A 16,439-nucleotide genomic window follows, 5' to 3' on the forward strand; every position below is an offset into this window, starting at 1 on the left:
TCTCACCTTTGTTTTTTTTTTTTATTGCCAAATAAAACGTTTGCCACCTCAGCAACAAAAAGGAAGGCTGATTTCTATCCTGATACATCAAAACTCCTTCAAGGTTTTATAAACACAAGTGATTATTACAAAGGACCGGGATCATAAGGGAAGAAATGGAGTCAAAAGTATGGCAGCCAGCCGTGGGATACTCTGGGGACTCCATTCCTGACAGCCCGCCCTTGCCAGGCCATTCCCAAGGACAAAGGGCCTATAGCTGCTGTCCGTCTCTTGGGTGTTTACATTTTTAGAACTGACAACTGATGGGTGACCAGACAAAGGTCATTGGGTCTTCTGTCCCAGAAATCAGAGGGCACCTGGTTGTGCATAGGACGTCACACAAGGACCTTTATGCTGTCTCTTGTCATCCTCTCTCCAGCCTGTTCGCCATAGACACCAAGTTTATTGAATTCATCAAAGCAGATATTGAAACAGTTCAACCCAATCAATCTATCTGCAATTTCAATCCTCAGCCCGCCCCCCCCCCCATTAAGAGGCATTATCAGCAGTAAGTGGACGCGGCTCTGCATCGGCTAACTCTGAGCCAGAGGAAGTGCTTATGGACTTGTATCAAACTGGTTCTTTCCGGATTAAAAAGTAATTATTACAAAAGACGGCTCTATGGTTAAAATTAAACTAGCTGAAAGCTATTAGAACCTGGACTTTGGACAAATGCCAAAGAGGGCGCTCTGGGCATCTTTTGAGAAAGGGGAGGAACTCACCAGAAAGAATAAATCTTAAACAGATAAGCTTATTAAAAAAAAAATAATAGGGAAAATGCTGAAACCTGTTCCACCACCCTCCTTCAGTTAGAGGCGCTTTTAACATTAGGAAAGCGAAACCAGCTGTGGGTGCGGTGCAATGTTGCCAGGTCACCCTGCCTGAAGAAACCCAAGATTGTGCCTACATGAAGGACGTGCAGCCATGGCACAGTGGCAACAACCAGCTGGCAATCTGTGGAGCTCCTTGTCTGGGGGTAGGGCATGGGGACTGGATGAGGCAGGCCATGTATCTGTGGTCACTGGGTCACTGTTTGAGGTGACTTGAGTGACTTGCCCTGGTTTGCTATTTCAGTTTCATTAAGGAACAAGCACCTAGGAAAACATAAGAGGGCACTAGTGTGCAAGAAAAACTCCCAAGGCGTTTGAGCATGCTGGGTCAGGAGTCCCGGAGTCCCGCAGGGTGTGGTGCCCGAGGGACGCGAGCTTAGCACCTAGCGGAGCCAAGACGGTTCCGCAGCGCCCTCTGCTGTGAACTGGGATCACACGCGCGGCTGGAGTGATGCTGGGCGAACCCTGCGCGTCTTCCTTCTCAGCCGGCCCTCCGTTGAACAAAAAACGCTTTCTTCCTTCACCAGGCCATAGAATATAAGCCCCGCTAGGTAGCGGTAGGCAAAAATCTGACGGGGGCGGGGGAGGGGTATAGGCGCGCGGGGGTGGGGGTGGGGTGCGGGGAAGGAGAAACCTCCATATCTATAAAATGGTGATGATGGTCACACTACCGGCCCCAGTAGCAGATGAAAACGCTGTTTTATTCACGCCTTCCTACTTTGACTTTCACGTGATCGCAGTCATTTCCTTGTTAGATCTGTCTGCCTGGTGTCCCTGGGGGAGAAAAAGTCACACCCTGTAAGAATTGCAGCTCTCTTATTCACAATCCGTCGCCCACCTCTTCAGTACTAGACCAGAGCTAGCAAATGTTAGGTGAGCACTCTGGCTGAGCTAAAGCCCCAACTTCATTTCTCTCTTCCAGACAGACAGATCTGGAACTCTTCCTGCATTAGGCTTCTCAGTACCTGGGATCACAGGCCCGCACCACCACGCCCAGTTCACAAGTATTCATTTTCTTAAAAAAAAAAAGTCTTACGGGGCTGGACAGATGGACCATCAGTTAAGAGCCCCAGGTTTGGTTCCCAAACCTACAAGGTGGCTCATAACCATCTGTAACTCCAGTTCCAAAACACTAGATGCTCTCTTCTGGCCTCTGCAGGCACCAGGCACACACATAGTGCACAGACAAACAAGTAGGCAAAACACTCACACATAAAATAAAATAAACCTAACGAATAAAATAGAGGAGAGGGAAGGAGGGTGGGGCTGGAGGTGAGGAGGGTGGGGCTATGACCAGGATGTAAATGGATAAATAAATAAACTAAAATTTAAACACAAAACAAAATAATCTGAATTACATTGTTTATCTATTTGTGGGTGGAGGGAGGTACATGGTGGGGCTGACTCGCTCTCTGTACAGGACTCAGTTCTCTCCTTCCACGATGTGGGTTTCAGGAATAAAACTGTTAGTGACTGAGCCTTTTTACTGGCTTTCACCAGAATTTAACACAATTTTCTTCTTTCTTTCTTTCTTTCTCTCTCTCCTTCCTTCTCTGTTCCTTTCCTTCCCCCTTCCCTGGGGCTCCGTGTACCCCAGGCTGACTTTCACCTTGCTATATGGCCAACTATGGTCTTAAATTTCTCATCCTCCTGCCCCACCTCCTAAGTGCTGGGGTTATAGACGTGCCCTACCACACCTAGTTTACCAGTGCTGGGAATCAAACCTAGGACTTCATGTGTGCTAGGCAAGCACTCTATCAACTGAGCTACATCCCCAGGCCCCAAAGTATCTTTTTCCTACAAATGTATGTCATATTTTAATTTGCTGTCACTTATATGGTCAGTGTCTAAAACCTCCACTGGCCTCTGTGTTCCCCGCATGCACAGTTGTTGTGTCCGCAGGACCTACCTACCGTAGTGCCCAGGGGCAGGATGTAGGTGCTTGGTAAATATCTGTGAATCAACACATATATGAAGCATAGAAACTGGTACACAGCAGCTGGAAACGGGAAAGATAGAGTCAGAGCGATCAGGAGATGGAGTTCTATTTCAGGAAAGTTGCATTGTGGCATACTTTTGTAATCCCTGCACTTGGGAGGCTGAAGCAGGTAGATATCTGTGAGGCCAGCCTGGTCTACATAGGGAATTCTAGGCTAATCTGGTCTACACAGGGAATTGTAGGCCAGTCAGAGTTACACAGTTAGGACCCTGTTTCTGTTTTTGTTTTTCGAGACAGGGTTTCTCTGTGTTAGCCTTGGCTGTCCTGGACTCGCTCTGTAGACCAGGCTGGCCTCGAACTCACAGCAATCCACCTGCCTCTGCCTCCCGAGTGCAGGACTTTCATTTTGAACTAGAATTTGAAACACATTTTGGGACCTGAACGGTGATTTCACAGCACAGTTCTGTTGTTGTTTTTTAGCACATGTGTGTAGCTTTGGTTGTCCTAGAGCTGCTTGATTTGTAGAGCAGATAGGCCTCAAACTCTACGATTTGCTTGCCTCTGCCTCCCAAGTGCTGGGATTAAATGCAGACATTATGTTGTCTGTGTGGGTGTATGTCTGCCGTGTCTGTGTGTATCGTGTGTGTGTGTGTGCCTAGTATATAAGGAGATCAGAAGAGGGCATGGGATCCCTGGAACTGGAATTGCAGACAGTTGTGAGTCACCACGAGGATGCTGGGAAGCAAACCCTGGTCCTATACATAAGTAGCAAATATTCTTTGATTTTTTTTCTTTTCAAGACAGAATTTCTCTGTGCAGCCCTGGCTGTCCTGGAACTCACTCTGTAGACCAGGCTGGCCTCGAACTCACAGAGATCCACCTGCCTCTGCCTTCCAGTGCTGGGATCAAAAGTGAGCACCATCATGCCTGGCTGAAGGAGCAAATGTTCTTAACCCCTGAGCCAGCCCCCCAGCCCGAAGTTGCCCACAATAGCTGATGCCAGTTACAGCTGCTTGTCAGTTTGGTTCTGGGTTTTATGAGCATCCTGACAGCTGCAATGGTGCCAGATGACACAGGAGGAATTCCTGTTAAGTATGTGGATGGGGAGAGCTTTGCCATGGATTTGCCAACACCTCTGAGGGGAGGGCTGTACTTTTGATGAAATACCTCCAAAACAAAATATGCCTGAAATTAAAAAACAGTCGGGCACAGTGGTACTCACCTGTAATCCCAATACTCAGAAGGCAGAGGCAGGTGGAGCTGTGAGTTTGAGGCCAGCCTGGTCTACAAAGCAAGTCCAGGACAGCCAGGACTACACAAAGAAACCCAGTCTCGGAAAAACAAAAAACAAAAAAACCTAAATCAAAACAATGACATCATGAAATATGCAGGCAAATAGACGGAACTAGAAAATTGATCACCCTGAGTGAGGTAACCAAGGCCCAGAAAGACAAGCAGACTATGTACTCACTTATAAGCGGATGTTAGTTGTTAAGTAAATGATAACCATGCTACAGTGCACAGACCAGAGAGGCTAAGTAACAAGGAGGGCACAAGGGGGCCACATGGGTCTCCCCGGGAAGGGTGAGTAGAATAGATTTTTTCAGGTGGACTGTGGGTGGGTGGAGGTGGGGACAGGAGCGATCAGGCGGGGCTGGAGAGAGCACTGGGAGCGGCGACTGGAACTGGGGAGCACTTCGAGGACCATGTGGAAACCTAGTGCAGTGGGAACTTCCAGGAAGCTGAGGGGGACCCTACCAATGACTTCTAGTAATTGGAGATATTGAGCCTCAACTGGCTATTTTTTGGTAACCAGGCTAGGCTTCGTTCAGTGGGAGTGGGCCTCAACCCAGCCACAAAGCCTTCAACCTACCATCTGTCCTACCTACAAGATGTGCTGGGGTAACAGCACACAGCTTGAGGCTCACATCACGAGAGGCAGCCCACGACTAACGCTGCCTCGAGGGCCAGGAACCAGAGGCTCGACCGCCCAGAGACCCAGGGCAGAACTAAACAAGATGGTGTGTGTGTGGGGGGGGAGTTGGTCAATGAGATGATGCCTAATGATATTCTACTCTAATAGATCAGTGCCTCGTCCAATTGTCATCAGAGAAGCATCATCCAGCAGCTGATGGGAGCAGATGCAGAGACGCACAGACCGACACTAGGCAGAGCCAGAGGAGCCCCACAGAAGACAGGGAGGAAGGATTGTAGGAGCCAGAGGGGTCGAGGACACCACAAGAACACGAGCCACAGAATCAACTAAGCAGGCCTCATAGTGGCTCGCAGAGACTGAACTGACAGCCAGAGGGCCTGTAATGCGTCTGAGCTAATATACGCGATGGTTGTGTAGCTTGGTGTTCGTGTGGGTCTCTTAACAGTGGAAGTGGGAGTGTTTCTGACTCTTTTTCTTTTTCTTCTCTCTCTCTCTCTTTTTGAATTTTTTTTTATGTGCATTGCTGTTATGCCTGCATGTATGTCTGTATGAGGGTGTCAGATCTTGGAGTTACAGACAGTTGTGAGCTGCCATGTGGTTGCTGGGAATTGAACCTGGGTCCTTTTTGGAAGAGCAGTGAGTGCTCTTAACTGCTGAGCAATATCTCTAGCCCCCCCCCCTCTCTTTGAGACAGGGTTTCTCTGTGTAGCCCTCGCTGTCCTGGAACTCTCTGTAGACCAGCCTGGCTTCAAACTCACAGAGATCTGCCCACCTCTGCCTCCTGAGTGCTGGGATTAAAGGCGCTGCCACCACATGGCATGTCCCTGACTCTTTTGTCTGCTCTTTGGACCCTTTTCCTCCTACTTGATATGAGGGTTTGTGCTTAGTCTTTGTTTGTTTGTTGTTTTGTTTGTTTGTTTGTTTTTTGAGACAGGGTCTCTCTGTGTAGCCTTGGCTGTCCTAGACTCACTTTGTAGACCAGGCTGGCCTCGAACTCACAACAATCCACCTGCCTCTGCCTCCTGAGTGCTGGGATTAAAGGTGTGAGCCACCATGCCCAGCTGCTCCTTTTTTTTTTTTTTTTTTTTTTTGGAAGGGAAATGGATCTAGGGGAGAGGAGAGGTGACACAGTGAGGTGGAGTGGGGACTAGGAGGGGACGAAGTAGAACTGCAGTCAATGTGTAATAAATGAGAAAAGAGGGGCTGGAGAGATGGCTCAGCGGGTAAGAGTGCTGACTGCTCTTCCAAAGGTCATGAGTTCAATTCCCAGCAACCACATGGTGGCTCACAACCATCTAGAATGTGATTTAGTGCCCTCCTCCGGCCTGTAGGTGTCCGTGCAGGCAAGGCACTGTATACATAATAAATAAATAAATAAATCTTTTTAAAAAATGAGAAAAGAATTAAAGAAGAAGAAAGAAAATAATATGTGGTCAGAAATAGATAGATAGATGATAGATAGATAGATAGATAGATAGATAGATAGATAAAACACTTGATAAAAAGGGGCTGGAGAAATGGTTAAAAGCACCTCTCCTCTTGCAAAGGACCCAGGCCAGGTACCCAGCTCCTACATTGCGGTTTATATCCATCTGTAACTCCAGTTGCAGGGGATCTAACGCCTTCTTCTGACCCCTGAGGGCAACAGACACGCTCATGGTACATAGACATACATGCAGACAAAACATTCACACACATGAAATAAAATAATGTAAAAAGTAAATTTTATAATCTTGATAATAGCCAGGCATGGTGGTGCACGCCTTTAATCCCAACACTCAGGAGGCAGAGGCAGGCGGATCTCTGTGAGTTTGAGGTCAGCCAGTTCTACAAAGCAAGGCCAGGATAGCCAGGGCTACACAGAGAAACCCTGTCTCAAAAAACAACAAAAAAATGATAATAAAGTATCTAACTTTATAAAATATCTGCTTGCCAATCTGGGTTGTGTATTTTCACTCAGTGGTACAGGAACATGTTGCCAAAGCTAAGTAAAATATAAAACTCCATAAGAATGTACTGAAATTGGATCTCTAAAGAAAATGTCCAGGGGTTGGAAAGGTGGCTCAGGGGTTAAGAGCACTGACTGCCCTTCCAAAGGTCCTGAGTTTAATTCCCAGTAACCACATAGTGGCTCACAACCATCTATAATATCATCTGATGCCCTCTTCTGGCCTGCAGGTGTACACGCAGGCAGCGTACTGTATACATAATATAAATAAATAAAGTCTTAAAAAAAAAACCAACAATAATAACAAAAATCTACCAATACTTGCCTACCAAGAACTTACTTTCGCCATTTTTCCACTGCCCAGCTAGATTTGTTTTTTTGTTTGTTTGGTATTTTAAGACAGGCTCTCACTAGACCAGGCTGTCCTCAAATTCACCTACCTTAGTCTCCCAAAGTCTGAGGGAATTACAGGCTTTAATTATGCCTGTAATCACTATGCCTGCTGCTATTTGCAATTAAAAATTTTTTCAGTCAGGTGTGGCAGTACATGCCTTTAATCTCAGCCCTCAGGAGGCAGAGGCAGTGGATCTCTGTGAGTTTGAGACAAGCCTGGTCTACAAAAAGCAAGTCCAGGACAACCAGGGCTGCACAGAGAAACCCTGTCTCAAAATAACAAAAATCAAAAAACAAAAACACTGTCTTGAAAAACAAACAAAATGAGAGAGTCTCATTGTGTAGTCCTGGCTGGTCTGAAACTGGCTATGTACACCAGGCTGACCTCCTCAAACTCAGAGACCCATCTGCCTCTGTCTCCCAGGTGCTGGGGCTAAAGGCGGCCTCTGCTGCTTTGGATCAGTGCTGGTCCCGGAACTATGACTGTTCACCTTGTCTGCAGCAGCTGCACATAACCCTCCTCCTATGGGCTCAAGAACAGGGAGGGCTGAAATGTTTGTTTGTTTTTTTAGTTCTCACAGAATGAAGAAAAAAGCAAACGAAACAAAACACATATTTTGTCTCACATTCCCTTGAATTCAAAAAGGATATTTAGGCAGCAAGGGAGGCCTGGGCTCAACACTGGCAGGTTAGATCTAACAGGTTTGCATCTAACCCAAGCTGAATGGTGCAATCACTGCAGAGGTGGGCAGGGACCCCAGGCAGGCTGGGAGCTCCAGGTAATAAAGGCCTGCAGGCCTCAAGGGAAGGAATCAGACAGGTGTCTGTGTTTGCTGCATAGGTCTAATGTGGCCAGATATTCTCAATTTTGTTTTTTTGTTGTTTGTTTGTTTGTTTCAAGACAGGGTTTCTCTACGTAGCCTTGGCTGTCCTAGACTCGCTTTGTAGACCAGGCTGGCCTCGAACTCACAGAGATCTGCCTGCCTCTGCCTCCCGAAATGCTGGGATTAAAGGCGTGCGCCACCACTGCCCATCTGGCTTCTAAATTTTTAAAAGTACTTTAATCCCAGCTCTTGGGAGGCAGAGGCAGGGTGATCTCTTTGAGTTCAAGGCCAGCCTGGTCTACAGAGCAAGTTCCAGGACAGGCAAGGCTACACAGAGAAACTCTGTCTTGAAAAAAAAATAGTTAATTAGTTCCAAACAATGAACCCAATATAACACGTCTGTGGCTTGAAATGGTACTCAGGGCTCGGCTGTGTGCAGTCGGGGATAAGCAGCTCCAGACCTAAACTCACAAGTATTAGCTGGTGTGATGGCACACGCCTTTTATCCGAGAGGCAGGGGGATCTCTGTGAGTTCGAAGTCAGCCTGATCTACAAAGTGAGTCCAGGATAGCCGAGGCTACACAGAGAAACCCTGAGTCAAAAAGCAAATGAACAAAAAAACAACAAAACAAACAAACAATCTACCAAGCATTAAGTGTTGCGGCTGCTTTCTCTCTCTTGCCCTCTACATTTTGTTTTGTTGTTGTTTGTTTGTTTTTTGAGATAAGGTCTCATATAGACCAGGCTAGACTCAAATCCATTACATATCCAAGGATGACTTTAAACTCCTGATCATCCTGTCGTCAGCTCCTAAGTACTGGGATACAGACACGCTCCACCATCCACAGCTTTTATTAACTGCGTCCCGGGGAGGTGACTTGACCTCCAACCTCTTGACTGTGGGACACCAGTCAGCTGGTGAATACAGCAGAGTGAGAAAGCGCTGGGCCTCTTGGGTTCAAATCCATCTCCAGCATGTACAATCAGCACAGTCCAGCAATGGCTAGTCTTAGGTTGACCCCTCTATCTTCAGTTATTATAACCTATAAAACCTATACAATAAAACAATTCCTGGCTAGTAAGATGGCCCAGCGGACAGCAGCATCTGCTGTGCAGGGCTGACAACCTGAATCCCAGAACCCATATTAAAAACAACAAAACAAAGCCAGAAACCATGGCATGCATCTGTAACCCCTGCAGAGAGATGGGAGGCACAGACAGAACATTTCCCAGAAGCTTGAGGGCCAACTGGAAAATGCGCTCCAGCAGAAACACCAGGAACCCCGCTTCCCAAAGCTGTCCTCTGTCAGCCACACCTGTGTCATGGTGTGCGCATGTGCGCGCACACGTGTGCACACACACAATCTCTCTCCCATAATGCTGTTTTGGGATTGAGTGACAAATGCAAAGAACCCACTGCAGAGGAGGCCCCTGATGTGCGCACTGACCAGCGCCTTCTGCGAGTTGGATGCCTCCTTCCTCACCACTTATCCACATGAAAGGAGCAAGTCTTGCTTGAATAGGAACGTGTTTGTTTGTTTGTTTCTTTCTTTCTTTCTTTCTTTCTGGTTTCTCTGTGTAGCCCTGGCTGTCCTGGAACTGGATCTGTAGACCAGTCTGGTCTCAAACTCACAGAGATCTGCCTGCCTCTGCCTCCCAAATTCTGAGATTAAAGGTGTGCGCCACCACTGCCTGGCTATGAATAGGATTTCTTTTTCTCTTTTATTTATTTATTTATTTATTTATTATACAGTGTTTTGTCTGCAGGCCAGAAGAGAGCACCAGATCTCATTGTAGATGGTTGTGAGCCACCAAGTGGTTGCCAGGAATTGAACTCAGGACCTTTGGAAGAGCAGGCGGTGCTCTTAACGGCTGAGCCATCTCTCCAGCCCCTGAATAGGATTTCTAAAACTATCCAAAACACCTTTTTGTAAAAATTCCTCCTCTTTGCCTTGGGTCACTGCGTTGTCCTGTCTGCTGTCACACCTCCTGCTTGAGGTGCCTCTTCGCCTGGGCCAGGTGATTACATCCTTTTGTAAGAGAACCACAGATCCGATGGTGTCCTTGTCACCTACAGAACAAAGTCTAGATGCTTTCATCAGAGCGCTTCCTGTGGCATCTGAGTGGCATGAACAATATTCTTCCCACTGCAGCCTCACCAGAGCCCATCCTGGCCTTCCCTGACATCCACTCAGGCTCCATCACAACGGCAGCCTTTCTATTTAACCCTTCATGTTCCTTTATGCTCACTCTTCTTCTTCTTCTTCTTCTTCTTCTTCTTCTTCTTCTTCTTCTTCTTCTTCTTCTTTGTTTTTTGTTTTTCAAGACAGGGTTTCTCTGTGTAGCCTTGGCTGTCCTGGACTCGCTCTGTAGACCAGGCTGGCCTCGAACTCACAGCGATCCACCTGCCTCTGCCTCCCGAGTGCTGGGATTAAAGGCGTGCGCCACTGCAGCTGGCCCTTTGTACCCTTGTAAATCCATCTCCGAGTAGTTCTCTCTACTATGAAGCGTTGTCTGATGTCTTACTAACTTGCCTCTGCGATTGGGCCGCCCAGCACTCTAGAAAGCCCTCTATGATGCTGTGAAGTGTATTTTCTGACACATCTGTCCCAGTGTGAGAAAAGACACAAAGCACAAGGACCTAGTCACATTCCCCTCACCTTTCCAGACAACATATAATAGTATGTATGCAATGCTTGCTGAGTGAATTAAGCCATTGAAACAGGAGCCAAATGATAATAATGATGGTGATATTACTTTTAAAATCCTGTTATAAGAAAAACAGATCTATAAATAAATGAATAAATGGGAAAAAGAAAGCTGAGGTCAGTAGCATGTGATCACATGAAAAAGAAAGCCACAGGTGCTATGGCATACTTGATGAAACAGGCAAAATAAAAATACTGAAAACCTTTAAAATAAAACAAGCAAGCAAACAAACAAATAGCAGCATTCTCCCGGGATGTGTGAATTTAGAACAGCAAGGTCCCGCTTTTATTGTTCCCACCCTCAGGGGCTTGATATCACAATCTACTGTGTTGTTTCTCTTTACTAAGTGACATTTTTATTTTATTTTATTTTTTGGTTTTTCAAGACAGGTTTCTCTGTGTAGCCTCTAAGTGACATTTTTAAAGCCTGAGTTTTAAAATGGGTTTGAAGGTTTAATTAATGTACTATTTACTTCTATTTCCTTTAATAAAGATTCATGTCATCTGGGGGGGGGGGAGAGAAAAGAAAAGAAAAACAGGCCTCTCCGGGCATAGTGGCGCACACCTTTAATCCCAGCACTCAGGAGGCAGAGGCAGCTGGGTCTCTGGTGAGTTCAAGATTTACATAGGGAGTTCCAGGACAGCCAGAGCTAAATAATGAAGCCTTGTCTGGAAAAGAAAAGAAACAAGCCGAGCGTGGTGGCGCACGCCTTTAATCCCAGCACTCGGGAGGCAGAAGCAGGCGGATTGCTGTGAGTTCGAGGCCAGCCTGGTCTACAAAGTGAGTCCAGGATGGCCAAGGCTACACAGAGAAACCCTGTCTTGAAAAACAAAAAAAAAAGAAAAAGAAAAAAGAAAAGAAAAGAAACAGATCGTTGAAAATATACAAAGAAAAAAAGGGGGGCTGGAAAGATGGCTCAGAGGTTAAGAGCACTGGCTGTTTTTCCAAAGGTCATGAGCTCAATTCCCAGAAATCACATGGTGGTTCACAACCATCTATAATGAGATCTGGTGCCCTCTTCTGGCTTGCTGGCTCACATGCAGGCAACTACTGCATAAATAATAAATAAATAAATCTTTATAAAAAGGAAGAAAAGTAACAGAAACACATAAAATCACTCAGAAGCCCTTAACTCCCAGAAATATATGCATTTTGGTTAACTTTAGCAGAAAACTGTGTAGAACCCACATAGAACTCACAGATGAAATTCCGTGGGCCTGTTGTCTCAGCTACATGAGAGTCTGGGGCAGAGAATCAGGAGCTCAGTGCCAACCTAGGCAACATAGCAAGCACCTTTGAAGTGAAATAGGGGCTGGGTGTAGAATGCACACCTTTAATGCTAAAGGCAAAAGTAGGCGGATCTCTGTGAGTTCAAGGCCAGGCTCGCCTACATAGAAGCTCCAGGACCTCCTTGGAGCTGTATAGACCTTGTCTCGATAAACAAACAAACAAACAAACAAAGAAACCTTCTAGCTGTCTAGATAGTTCAACACGTCTGCACTTACGAGGCAGTTGGCATTTGTCGTGGTAACTCCATCTTCACTGGTGTTTGTGGTCTTGGGGGAATGCATCTGATATCCCGGGCAAAGGCATCCAGCCAAAGAACAGGGATCTGGGGATCCATCACAACCTGTACTTCCTGAATTGTAGGTCACTTCCCATACAAGGTGAGTCTTCACCTTGTGCCCAGGCAGGTGTCTCTTAAAGAGATGACAACACCTCAGCTCACAGACTCCCCAGAGGAATCTTCAAATGTTGGTCTCAGGTAGACAGGGGTCTGAGGAAGAAAAAAAACATTACTTTTTTGCATTTATACTCTTTCTTTCACTTTTTTTTTTTTGAGACAAGGTTTCTCTACTTAGTCTTGGCTGTCCTATACTCACTTTGTAGACCAGGCTGGCCTCAAACTCACAGCGATCTGCCTGCCTCTGCCTCCAGACTGCTAGGATTAAAGACGTGCACCACCACGCCCGGCTATACTCTTTCTTAAAAGGATTTTTCTTTTTGTTTTTCGACACAGGGTTTCTCTACGTAGCCTTGGCTGTCCTGGACTCGCTTTGTAGACCAGGCTGGCCTTGAACTCACAGTGATTCGCCTGCCTCTGCCTCCCAAGTGCTAGGATTAAAGGCGTGCGCCACCACTGCCCATCGCTCTTAAAAGGATTTTTTATATGTATGACTGTTTTATATGCATGTGCATCTGTACCCCACCTGGATGCAGTGCCAGAGAAAATCAGAAGAGGGCACCAGAATTGCAAGTACAGATGGTTGTGAGCCACCATGTGGGTGCTGGACTTGAACCCCAGTCTCCTGGAAGAGCAGCCAGTGCTCTTAACGGTTGAGCCCCTACATTTCTGTTCTTAAAAAATTGCCACTGCAGTGGCTTTTCCCCAAGCTTCACTGAATGAAAGGGTTGCTTATCAGCCTCGCCGCACCCCAGGCAGAGCTTGCTTTGTCAAGCCAGGAAACTAAGTCAGCTGGTCCACAAACAATGGAAGACTGATGTACAACTGAGTAGAACGGCTCCGAGGTCAGGCGGTCTGCGTGATAGCCAGGCTCTGGCAGCTCTGAGTAGGTAGACTTTGACAGAAGAAGAGTTCCCGTTACAGAGAGCTGAGCAAAGGGTTAAACGATAGCAAGCACGCACAGTGCTTGGCCTGTACCTGTTCAACTTAACTGTTCATAAGAAGCCAGAAGGGCTGGGCATGGTGGAGCACACCTTTTGTCTCAGCACTCCCGAGGCAGAGGCAGGTGGATCTCTGTGAGTCTGAGGCCAGCCTGGTCTACAGAGAGAGTCCAGGACAGCCAAGGCTAACATAGAGAGACCCTGTCTCAAAAAAGGAGAAGGAGAAGGAAAAGGAGAAGAAGAAGGAAGAGGAGGAAGCAGCCAGAAAATGTTATCCATATCATTTGCCAAAGAAAGGCAAAAAAGGCCGTGTACATTTGCAACCTCAGCATTTATGAGACTGAGACAGGATCATAAGGGTGAGGTCAGCTGGGGCTACATAACAAGTTCAAGGCCAGCCCCAGGGTATATATAGCAATACACACGCACACACACGCAGGCACACGGACTCCGCACACGCGCGCGCACACACACACACACCCCAGGCAGTTGGGGCACATCTTTAATCCCAGCATTTGGGAGGCAGAGAACTCAGGTGCATCTCTGTGAATTCGAAGCCAGCCTGGTCTAGAGCTAGTTCCAGGGCAGCCAAGGCTACACAGAGAAACACTTTAAAAAAATAAATAAATAAAAATAAAGTGCTAGAGAGATGACTTGGCAAGGTTAAGAACACTTGCCGATTTTACAGAGACCCGGCTCACAACCATCTGTCACCCCAGTTTCAAAGGAACTGTTGGCAGAGCACCCATGAAGCACACATACATACAAGCAAGCAAGAGCACTCATACATGTAAAATTAAATATCTTTAAATTTTGACAAAATGAATACATAAGAAGATCCTGCTAGTAGGCTTGAGTCATCAGGAGCTTGTCTTTATAGCATTTCCACTGTCTCTACTTTATTGTCCAACGACGGGGTCAGAGTTCTCAGCAAACGGAGGAGAGAGCAACCAATCAGTTTCTGACCAAGGAAGAAGCAGAAACGTCAGGGACAGAGAGCAGGAAACAGGCCACAGCCAAAGAATGTCCTGCTGTGTAACTGGCTCCGTCATAAAAACAAGCCTGGAACCCCAGTGGCCATACTGGAAGAAAACAAAGCACATTGTCCTGTGCCCAGACGAAGCTCAAGTTCAAGGATGGAACAAAGACACCTGCCAGCTTCCTGGAGTGTGAGACTTTAATCCCAGCACTCGGGAGGCAGAGGCAGGTGGATCGCTGTGAGTTCAAGGCCAGCCTGGTCTACAAAGTGAGTCCAGGACAGCCAGGGCTACATAGAGAAGCCCTGTCTTGAAAAAAACAAAAATAAATAAATAAGTAAATAAATAAAGAACAAATGAAAGCAGGAGATGTACGGAGGTTGGCAGAGTCTCACACTCAGCACCACATAAACCGAGTACGGTGGCAAACAACTGTCACCTCAACACTCTGGAGGTGCAGGGAGGAAGATCAGAAGTTCAAGGTTATTGCTGGCCACATATTGAGTTCAACAACTTGAAACCAGCCTGGGCTACATAAGACTGTCTACACACAGACACACACACTCTCACACAGACACACACACCAGAAGCAGCAGTAGCAACACCAATACCAACAAAAGATATGAGGCTATGATAATGCTTATGACACTTACAGTATGAAATTTCTATTCAGATATTGTGCTTTAAAAAAAAAAATAACCAAGGCTGGTCATGGTAGTACACACCTTTAATCCCAGCACTTGGGAGGCAGAGGCAGGTGGATCTCTGTGAGTTCAAGGTCTACAAATCGAGTCAAGGACAGCCAAGGCTACATAGAAAAACCCTGTCTCAAAAAAAACAAAACAACAACAACAAAAACTGTGTGTCCACCATATGTGTGCTTGGTGCCAGGGAGATAGTGAACCTCCATGGTGCTGGGAATACAGTCCGAGTCTTTCATCAGAATAACAAATGCCCTTAAGCAATGAGCCAACTCTCCAGCCAGATAAAGAAGTCTTGACAATAAATACTTAAGGCCTTTTCTGGTCCTTGGAATGAGGGCAGATTATGAACAAAGCTTAAGTCAAATGGTACAGCTTGTAACCAGCACTCAGGAGGATTGAGAATTTGATGCCAGCCTGAGCTAAGAAGCCTCTGTTTCAGAAAAGAAACAAATGTACCAGGATTTGGGAGGCAGAGGCAGGTAGATCTATGTTTTTGAGATGCCAGTGTGGCCAGCCTGGTCTACATATAGTTTCAGGCCAGCCAGAGGTCCATATCCAAACCATCACCAAAAACAAAAAGACAAACAAACAAATAAAAAATATGCCCAAGCCGCGTGTGGTGGTGCATATCTTTAATCCCAGCGCTCGGGGGGTGGGGGGGTGGGAGGGTAGAGGGGGGGCAGAGGTTGGTGGATCTCTGTGAGTTCGAGGCCAGCCTGGTCTACAAAGTGACTCCAGGACAGCCAAGGCTACACAGAGAAACTCTGTCTGGTAAAAACAAACAAACAAACAGACAAAAACAAAAATGCCCAGATGAATAATTAAAAGTGAAAGATAAAGCTGGGCAGTGGTGGAGCATGTTTTTAATCCCAGCACTCAGGAGGCAGAGGCAGGCGCATCTCTGAGTTCCAGGCCAGCATGGCCTACAAAAGAAGTTCAGCCTGAGCCACAGAGAAACCTTGACTCAAAAAAAAAAAAAAAAAAAAAAAAGGATGGAGGTGAGGGAGAATTCAGGTACAAAGAAAAACTTCATATTAAATATGGGCAATTCATATATGGTATGAGGGTGAGGTGAACCTGTGAAAATAGGATTCGTTACTAATGAGGGTGAGTATGGTCCAGATACATAGGGCTCTATAAGAGCCCTCAAAACAGATGGTAAAACTGACTGCATGAAATATATAGAAATGGGGCTGGAGAGATGGCTCAGCAGCTAAGAGCACGGGCTGCTCTTCCAAAGGTTCTGAGTTCAATTCCCAGCAACCACATGGTGGCTCACAACCATCTGTAATGAGAGCTGGTGCCCTCTTCCCTCTTCTGACATGCAGGTGTACAGGCAGGCAGGACACTATATATAAAATAAGTAAATAAACAAATCTACATACGGAAATCAGTTTAAAAAACAGTGCACACCTTTAATCCCAAGCCTTGGGAGGCAGAGGCAGTTGGATTTTCGAGTTCCAGGCCAGCCTGGTTTACAGAGCAAGTTCCAGGACAGCCAGGGCTATACAGAGA

The 16,439-nt window shown here is 46.4% G+C and overlaps 1 protein-coding gene across 4 annotated transcripts in view; it reads right to left on the reverse strand.

Moving 5' to 3' along the window:
• Window positions 1-16,439, reverse strand: part of LOC311583278 (uncharacterized protein) — a 41,259-nt gene that overhangs the window by 22,743 nt on the left and 2,077 nt on the right. The window contains exons 2-4 of one of the 4 annotated variants that reach the window (XM_084756693.1): window positions 12,124-12,395; window positions 2,783-2,868; window positions 1,546-1,643 (exon numbers count right to left, since the gene is read on the reverse strand). The gene's annotated coding sequence lies outside the window, so the exon portion shown is untranslated. Of the gene's footprint in view, window positions 1-1,545; window positions 1,644-2,778; window positions 2,869-12,123; window positions 12,396-16,439 lie in introns of those variants that run through there. The other 3 variants (XM_084756694.1, XM_084756695.1, XM_084756696.1) reach the window with 3 other exon arrangements.

Source organism: Acomys minous (genome assembly GCF_964271855.1).
Source record: "Acomys minous genome assembly, chromosome: 2".
NCBI classification, from domain to species: Eukaryota; Metazoa; Chordata; class Mammalia; order Rodentia; family Muridae; genus Acomys; species Acomys minous.